Consider the following 9,957-nt stretch of genomic DNA (forward strand, 5'->3'; position numbering starts at 1 on the left):
GTTCTAGCTTATACGTCAACTGAATCAGGACCTGGAATGGAAGCAAATACTTGTGCATGCACCTTGGTCAATTGTTTGTCAAGCGTTGATACATAATCTGTTAGTCTACCATACTGCATTTGGAGCACCTGTGGAAAATAACATCCTAATCTGGGAGCCGACCCAAATAAGATCTCATATGGGCTGAGACCTGTTCTTTTTGTGGGCGTGTATCTTACTGAGAACAAGGCTAATGGTAGACACTCGGTCCATGGTTTCCCGTTTTCTACCATTGCTTTTTGGATTTTCAATTTGAGAGTCCCATTTAGTCTCTCAACCTTCCCACTGCTTTGTGGATGGTATGGTGTATGTAGGGCTTGACTTATGCCTAGAGCTGACAACACATGGTTCATGATTTCACCCGTAAAATGAGTTCCTCTGTCGCTCTCGATCACCTCTGGAACTCCATATCTGCACACCACCTCGTTGATCAGTTTCTTTGCTGTGGCTACGGCTGTAGCTTTGGTTACTGGAAAAGCTTCTGGCCATCCTGAAAAGAGATCAATACAAACAAGCACATACTCCTAGGTACCAACTTTGGGTAGTTGAATATAGTCTATCTGCAGTCTCTGGAACGGATATATAGGTCTGGGTGTGTGCTTCTGTGGTACTTTTACAGTTCTTCCAATATTATGTGTTGCACAGATCATGCATCCTTGTGTAAAACTGCTGGCCATCACACTAAACCCTGGGGCATACCACACCTTGTTTACCAAGTCCATCATTGCCGTTTTTTATTGGTGTGTCTCTCCATGTGTTATCTGGGCCATCATTGGGAACATTGTCTTAGGCAGGCACAGTTTATTCTGGCATTGCCAGAGGCCATCTTTTCGTAGCGTTGCTCCTTGGGCCGTCCACTTGTCTTTTTCTTCTTTTGTTGCTTGTCCTTGAAGTTTTTTGCCGTAGTTCCGGGCTTACAGCTGGTCTTGTTTCCTCTGGATCTTTTATCTGACATACGGCTGCTAACACGGGTAGCTTCTGTGCTGCTTGCTTTGCCGCTTCGTCTGCCAGGGCATTTCCTTTTGTCTCTGGTGAACTCACCTTAGTGTGAGCTTTTATCTTTACTACTGCTACTTCTGTGGGTAACATCAGGGTCGCCATCAAATATTTTACAAAGTCTGCATTCTTTACAGGTGTACCTGCAGAGGTCAAAAATTGTCTTGCCCTCCATATGGGGCCATAATCGTGTGCAATCCCAAATGCATATCGAGAGTCAGTGTATATATTTGCTGTCTTTCCTTCTGCATGTTGGCATGCTGCTGCCAGGGCCTTAAGCTCCGCTTCTTGTGCTGAGCGGGACGCTGGTAAGGAGGCTGCTTCTAGGACTACATCTTCGGTGGTTACTGCATATCCTGTAAGAAAAGATCCTTCTACAAAATACCTTGAACCATCCACAAAGAGTATTAGGTCTGGGTTTTGGAGTGGGGTATCTTTTACATGTGCGAACACCACTGTTTCCTGGGCCATAAGGGCCATACAATCATGTTCATCAGTTTCAGACAAAAATTGTGACCATACTTTACCTACGTCTTCTCCCCCCTTGCTCCAAAGGCAGTAAGGTAGCTGGGTTCAATGTAGTACAGCGGTGTAAAGTAACCTGCTCAGGGAGAAGAAGCGCACAGGTTAATCTCAAATGTCTTGCAGTGGACAAATGCTTAGGTTGTACTTGAGTTAGAATAGCAGTAATATATATATCATGTGGTGGAAATGCCAGGACCAAATCTGAGGCCTTGTTTAACATTGAATTTACAGCAATGATAGCTCTCACACATGATGGGGAACCTCGGGCCACAGGGTCTAGTCTAGCTGAATAATATACTATCGGGCTCTGCTGTGGTCCATGACTTTGTGTGAGAACCGCAGTGTCATGTCCATTTTGTTCAGTACAGTACAAAGTATATGCTTGCGTAGAGGTACTCCATGGATTGGTGTCACAAGCCGCTACCAAACACAACTCCTCCTCATTCAGCTGATAATCCAGAATACTTTGAGAATCTCACTTTTATCAGGTTCTGCAAATACTTGATTAATACAAAAACAAATAAAAATAAAACATTCCCAAAAACTTTACATCAAATTAACAATGTCCAGACAAGTTTTGTTTTGCCTTCTCCCTCATCTAAATCCATAAAGACTCGTGTGAGTGATAGCTCAGTCGGTAGAGCATGAGACTCTTAATCTCAGGGTCGTGGGTTCGAGCCCCACGTTGGGCGCCAAAATGTTCGGGTACTAATCAGTCTCAACCGGCAGGGATAATACGCTGAGTTCGTACGAAAGGAATCACACCACACAGAGTCTGGTACAAAGCTCCTCACTCAGCATCAGGCGTCACTGATTTATTTATTACACACATTTGTTCTATATCTCCTTTCTCCTGGGGGTGGGTACATGTTATCACACTTTTATAAAAGCACGTATCACTGTAAGCCTCTTGTTACTTTGTGTCATCCTTGGATAGGTTCACCCTTATCTGGTCCTTTAGATATGTCTTCATAGTTCATAGTTTGTTCATACCAGGAAGTGACTTGTTATTTTATTAGTGCGTAGTCCCTGTTCAGGGGCCATCTTGCCACGTATACTTATCTAATCCTATTACTATTGCTTCATCACAATTATGTACACAACTCTATAGTCTATATTTTATTAAAGAAAGAAAATTATTATAAACATTAACTTCTGTCCACTCCATCCTTCACAGTCCCCCCTTTTATCATTATTTTCTTCATTTCTTAACCTAAGTGTGTCCGTGCTCTGGGAAAGGGGAGTAAAAGGATTTTTTCACCAGTTTGAGACGAGCCTCCCCTATTAGGAGACCCCCTTTGTAGCTGGACTTAAAGAGTCGGTGCACACCCTACACTATCTATTCATCTTCAGAACAATAGTCTCGATAAAGGGTGGTTGTTCTCATGGATGGAGTTGGTAAAAGTCCTTCAATTTCTGAAGAAAACATAAAAGTGGGAGTTACTTCAGTTATAGTTTTAGTCATTAATTTCTTTATACATGGTAATACACAACAAGCAATAACTGCGAAAAGCACTAGAAAGATTAAGATTACAATCCCAATTTGGGCCAGAATTTTCTGCCATCCGGTTAACCATGAGAAATACTGATCCCATGGGTCTGTGAAACCTGAATTTCGTTTTAATTCCTCGGATAAAGAAACAATCTGTTTGATTGCCATGGTTACTTTGCCGTTTGGTCCTGTGTTATCTGGAATAAAAGTACAACAGGTAGTACCTATCATGGCACAAACGCCTCCTTTTTCTGCTAGTATCATATCAAGGGCCATACGGTTCTGGAAAGTCATAGTAGATGTGGGTCCTAACTGGTCAGCTAGACCTTGTAAAGCGTCCCTAGTATAGTTAACAAACCGTTGCTGGTTGTAATAGATATAATTTATCCAATCTACATTTTTGTTAGCTGTGATCATAGGGATTAATGATTCAAATCAAGCTGCTACCTGATCCCGGGCCTTGAATTCATCTGGGACCCCCCTTGGGACTCCTATAGCATCTATATACACATGGGGGTCAAAACTTCCTTTCAGATCTCTTTTTTCCCCTTGTAAATATGTGACTATTTTGAGAGATGGTCTCTTGGGTTTCTAACTGTATACCATTCAATACTCCTAAATATCTCTTAAAATTGTTATCAAGAATACAAAATATCTCCTATTTCTTATTTGGCTATTATTCATACATAATATCATCCCATCAGTTTCTTTTATTACAATCGTAGAGTTGAGCCTCTCCTTGTTGCATCTTTCATAAGTCTTATTTATCATTTCATTTCTATTTTTACTGGTTGTATATTTCTGTCGATACTGTAAATCTGGTTCATAACAACAAAACCACAGCCCCGGCGTCTCTTCTTGTATGCTAATGTTGGCTGTTTTGTCTATGTGAAGGTACACAGTCCCTCCATGTGGTCCTTTTTTCCAAGTCCCTTCGGTTGTAGTCACATTTGTAGTATAACACGGGGCATTGGCCTTACATGTGTAGTTACCCTCCTTTCTATCCACTGTGGCATTCGCCCACCCTGTCCTGAACTGTTCCAGTGATTCTGTACTGATTACGTGTACAGGAGTAGCAGTTCTGCCTTTTTGTATAAGAGCACACGCAACAACCGCCGCAACAACCGCAAAGATCTTCATTCTTCTGGCTGAAGAACCTTTTTACAATGACTGGCGTGAATCCAGCTTGCCTTTCCTTCGAGCTTCACTGAGGTGCTTGTAACGAGTAGGACTTGAAAAGGACCATCAAATCTTGGGTCTAGACTTTTCCTCACGTGTCTTTTAACAACGACCCAATCTGCTGGTTCTAGCTTATACGTCAACTGAATCAGGACCTGGAATGGAAGCAAATACTTGTGCATGCACCTTGGTCAATTGTTTGTCAAGCGTTGATACATAATCTGTTAGTCTACCATACTGCATTTGGAGCACCTGTGGAAAATAACATCCTAATCTGGGAGCCGACCCAAATAAGATCTCATATGGGCTGAGACCTGTTCTTTTTGTGGGCGTGTATCTTACTGAGAACAAGGCTAATGGTAGACACTCGGTCCATGGTTTCCCGTTTTCTACCATTGCTTTTTGGATTTTCAATTTGAGAGTCCCATTTAGTCTCTCAACCTTCCCACTGCTTTGTGGATGGTATGGTGTATGTAGGGCTTGACTTATGCCTAGAGCTGACAACACATGGTTCATGATTTCACCCGTAAAATGAGTTCCTCTGTCGCTCTCGATCACCTCTGGAACTCCATATCTGCACACCACCTCGTTGATCAGTTTCTTTGCTGTGGCTACGGCTGTAGCTTTGGTTACTGGAAAAGCTTCTGGCCATCCTGAAAAGAGATCAATACAAACAAGCACATACTCCTAGGTACCAACTTTGGGTAGTTGAATATAGTCTATCTGCAGTCTCTGGAACGGATATATAGGTCTGGGTGTGTGCTTCTGTGGTACTTTTACAGTTCTTCCAATATTATGTGTTGCACAGATCATGCATCCTTGTGTAAAACTGCTGGCCATCACACTAAACCCTGGGGCATACCACACCTTGTTTACCAAGTCCATCATTGCCGTTTTTTATTGGTGTGTCTCTCCATGTGTTATCTGGGCCATCATTGGGAACATTGTCTTAGGCAGGCACAGTTTATTCTGGCATTGCCAGAGGCCATCTTTTCGTAGCGTTGCTCCTTGGGCCGTCCACTTGTCTTTTTCTTCTTTTGTTGCTTGTCCTTGAAGTTTTTTGCCGTAGTTCCGGGCTTACAGCTGGTCTTGTTTCCTCTGGATCTTTTATCTGACATACGGCTGCTAACACGGGTAGCTTCTGTGCTGCTTGCTTTGCCGCTTCGTCTGCCAGGGCATTTCCTTTTGTCTCTGGTGAACTCACCTTAGTGTGAGCTTTTATCTTTACTACTGCTACTTCTGTGGGTAACATCAGGGTCGCCATCAAATATTTTACAAAGTCTGCATTCTTTACAGGTGTACCTGCAGAGGTCAAAAATTGTCTTGCCCTCCATATGGGGCCATAATCGTGTGCAATCCCAAATGCATATCGAGAGTCAGTGTATATATTTGCTGTCTTTCCTTCTGCATGTTGGCATGCTGCTGCCAGGGCCTTAAGCTCCGCTTCTTGTGCTGAGCGGGACGCTGGTAAGGAGGCTGCTTCTAGGACTACATCTTCGGTGGTTACTGCATATCCTGTAAGAAAAGATCCTTCTACAAAATACCTTGAACCATCCACAAAGAGTATTAGGTCTGGGTTTTGGAGTGGGGTATCTTTTACATGTGCGAACACCACTGTTTCCTGGGCCATAAGGGCCATACAATCATGTTCATCAGTTTCAGACAAAAATTGTGACCATACTTTACCTACGTCTTCTCCCCCCTTGCTCCAAAGGCAGTAAGGTAGCTGGGTTCAATGTAGTACAGCGGTGTAAAGTAACCTGCTCAGGGAGAAGAAGCGCACAGGTTAATCTCAAATGTCTTGCAGTGGACAAATGCTTAGGTTGTACTTGAGTTAGAATAGCAGTAATATATATATCATGTGGTGGAAATGCCAGGACCAAATCTGAGGCCTTGTTTAACATTGAATTTACAGCAATGATAGCTCTCACACATGATGGGGAACCTCGGGCCACAGGGTCTAGTCTAGCTGAATAATATACTATCGGGCTCTGCTGTGGTCCATGACTTTGTGTGAGAACCGCAGTGTCATGTCCATTTTGTTCAGTACAGTACAAAGTATATGCTTGCGTAGAGGTACTCCATGGATTGGTGTCACAAGCCGCTACCAAACACAACTCCTCCTCATTCAGCTGATAATCCAGAATACTTTGAGAATCTCACTTTTATCAGGTTCTGCAAATACTTGATTAATACAAAAACAAATAAAAATAAAACATTCCCAAAAACTTTACATCAAATTAACAATGTCCAGACAAGTTTTGTTTTGCCTTCTCCCTCATCTAAATCCATAAAGACTCGTGTGAGTGATAGCTCAGTCGGTAGAGCATGAGACTCTTAATCTCAGGGTCGTGGGTTCGAGCCCCACGTTGGGCGCCAAAATGTTCGGGTACTAATCAGTCTCAACCGGCAGGGATAATACGCTGAGTTCGTACGAAAGGAATCACACCACACAGAGTCTGGTACAAAGCTCCTCACTCAGCATCAGGCGTCACTGATTTATTTATTACACACATTTGTTCTATATCTCCTTTCTCCTGGGGGTGGGTACATGTTATCACACTTTTATAAAAGCACGTATCACTGTAAGCCTCTTGTTACTTTGTGTCATCCTTGGATAGGTTCACCCTTATCTGGTCCTTTAGATATGTCTTCATAGTTCATAGTTTGTTCATACCAGGAAGTGACTTGTTATTTTATTAGTGCGTAGTCCCTGTTCAGGGGCCATCTTGCCACGTATACTTATCTAATCCTATTACTATTGCTTCATCACAATTATGTACACAACTCTATAGTCTATATTTTATTAAAGAAAGAAAATTATTATAAACATTAACTTCTGTCCACTCCATCCTTCACATACTGACTGTAAAGAGCAGCATGTGTTACTATACTGACTGTAAAGTGCAGCATGTGTTACTATACTGACTGTAAAGTGCCGCGTGTGTTACTATACTGACTGTAAAGTGCAGCGTGCGTTACTATACTGACTGTAAAGTGCAGCGTGCGTTACTATACTGACTGTAAAGTGCAGCGTGTGTTACTATACTGACTGTAAAGTGCCGCATGTGTTACTATACTGACTGTGAAGAGCAGCGTGCGTTACTATGCTGACTGTAAAGAGCAGCGTGCGTTACTATACTGACTGTAAAGTGCAGCGTGCGTTACTATACTGACTGTAAAGAGCAGCGTGCGTTACTATACTGACTGTAAAGTGCAGCGTGTGTTACTATACTGACTGTAAAGTGCAGCGTGCATTACTATACTGACTGTAATGTGCAGCATGTGTTACTATACTGACTGTAAAGAGCAGCATGTGTTACTATACTGACTGTAAAGTGCCGCGTGTGTTACTATACTGACTGTAAAGTGCAGCGTGCGTTACTATACTGACTGTAAAGTGCAGCGTGCGTTACTATACTGACTGTAAAGTGCTGCATGTGTTACTATACTGACTGTAAAGTGCAGCGTGTGTTACTATACTGACTGTAAAGTGCAGCAGGCGTTACTATACTGACTGTAAAGAGCAGCATGCGTTACTATGCTGACTGTAAATTGCAGCGTGTGTTACTATACTGACTGTAAAGAGCAGCATGCGTTACTATACTGACTGTAAAGTGCAGCATGTGTTACTATACTGACTGTAAAGAGCAGCGTGCGTTACTATACTGACTGTAAAGTGCAGCGTGCGTTACTATACTGACTGTAAAGTGCCGCATGTGTTACTATACTGACTGTAAAGTGCAGCGTGTGTTACTATACTGACTGTAAAGTGCCGCATGTGTTACTATACTGACTGTAAAGTGCAGCATGTGTTACTGTACTGACTGTAAAGTGCAGCGTGTGTTACTATACTGACTGTAAAGTGCCGCATGTGTTACTATACTGACTGTAAAGTGCCGCATGTGTTACTATACTGACTGTGAAGAGCAGCGTGCGTTACTATACTGACTGTAAAGAGCAGCGTGCGTTACTATACTGACTGTAAAGTGCAGCGTGCGTTACTATACTGACTGTAAAGAGCAGCGTGCGTTACTATACTGACTGTAAAGTGCAGCGTGTGTTACTATACTGACTGTAAAGTGCAGCGTGTGTTACTATACTGACTGTAAAGAGCAGCATGTGTTACTATACTGACTGTAAAGTGCAGCATGTGTTACTATACTGACTGTAAAGTGCCGCGTGTGTTACTATACTGACTGTAAAGTGCAGCGTGCGTTACTATACTGACTGTAAAGTGCAGCGTGCGTTACTATACTGACTGTAAAGTGCAGCGTGTGTTACTATACTGACTGTAAAGTGCCGCATGTGTTACTATACTGACTGTGAAGAGCAGCGTGCGTTACTATGCTGACTGTAAAGAGCAGCGTGCGTTACTATACTGACTGTAAAGTGCAGCGTGCGTTACTATACTGACTGTAAAGAGCAGCGTGCGTTACTATACTGACTGTAAAGTGCAGCGTGTGTTACTATACTGACTGTAAAGTGCAGCGTGCATTACTATACTGACTGTAATGTGCAGCATGTGTTACTATACTGACTGTAAAGAGCAGCATGTGTTACTATACTGACTGTAAAGTGCCGCGTGTGTTACTATACTGACTGTAAAGTGCAGCGTGCGTTACTATACTGACTGTAAAGTGCAGCGTGCGTTACTATACTGACTGTAAAGTGCTGCATGTGTTACTATACTGACTGTAAAGTGCAGCGTGTGTTACTATACTGACTGTAAAGTGCAGCAGGCGTTACTATACTGACTGTAAAGAGCAGCATGCGTTACTATGCTGACTGTAAATTGCAGCGTGTGTTACTATACTGACTGTAAAGAGCAGCATGCGTTACTATACTGACTGTAAAGTGCAGCATGTGTTACTATACTGACTGTAAAGAGCAGCGTGCGTTACTATACTGACTGTAAAGTGCAGCGTGCGTTACTATACTGACTGTAAAGTGCAGCGTGCGTTACTATACTGACTGTAAAGTGCAGCGTGCGTTACTATACTGACTGTAAAGTGCAGCGTGCGTTACTATACTGACTGTAAAGTGCAGCGTGCGTTACTATACTGACTGTAAAGAGCAGCATGCGTTACTATACTGACTGTAAAGTGCAGCGTGTGTTACTATACTGACTGTAAAGTGCCGCATGTGTTACTATACTGACTGTAAAGTGCAGCATGTGTTACTATACTGACTGTAAAGAGCAGCATGCGTTACTATACTGACTGTAAAGTGCCGCATGCGTTACTATACTGACTGTAATGTGCAGCATGTGTTACTATACTGACTGTAAAGAGCAGCATGTGTTACTATACTGACTGTAAAGTGCAGCGTGTGTTACTATACTGACTGTAAAGTGCCGCGTGTGTTACTATACTGACTGTAAAGTGCAGCGTGCGTTACTATACTGACTGTAAAGTGCAGCGTGCGTTACTATACTGACTGTAAAGTGCAGCATGTGTTACTATATTGACTGTAAAGTGCAGCGTGTGTTACTATACTGACTGTAAAGTGCAGCAGGCGTTACTATACTGACTGTAAAGAGCAGCATGCGTTACTATACTGACTGTAAATTGCAGCGTGTGTTACTATACTGACTGTAAAGAGCAGCATGCGTTACTATACTGACTGTAAAGTGCAGCGTGTGTTACTATACTGACTGTAAAGTGCAGCGTGCGTTACTATACTGACTGTAAAGTGCAGCGTGCGTTACTATACTGACTGTAAAG

The 9,957-nt window shown here is 42.6% G+C and overlaps 2 non-coding genes across 2 annotated transcripts; both read left to right on the forward strand.

Annotated features, from left to right (window-relative positions):
* Window positions 1–2,182: 2,182 nt before the first annotated feature.
* TRNAK-CUU (transfer RNA lysine (anticodon CUU)) lies at window positions 2,183–2,255 on the forward strand. The gene has a single exon. It is a non-coding gene; the product is annotated as a tRNA-Lys (tRNA).
* A 4,282-nt stretch (window positions 2,256–6,537) lies between these two features.
* TRNAK-CUU (transfer RNA lysine (anticodon CUU)) lies at window positions 6,538–6,610 on the forward strand. Its single transcript has one exon. It is a non-coding gene; the product is annotated as a tRNA-Lys (tRNA).
* The last annotated feature ends 3,347 nt before the right edge of the window (window positions 6,611–9,957 follow it).

This window comes from Rhinoderma darwinii, chromosome 12 (assembly GCF_050947455.1).
Source record: "Rhinoderma darwinii isolate aRhiDar2 chromosome 12, aRhiDar2.hap1, whole genome shotgun sequence".
Lineage (NCBI taxonomy): Eukaryota > Metazoa > Chordata > Amphibia > Anura > Rhinodermatidae > Rhinoderma > Rhinoderma darwinii.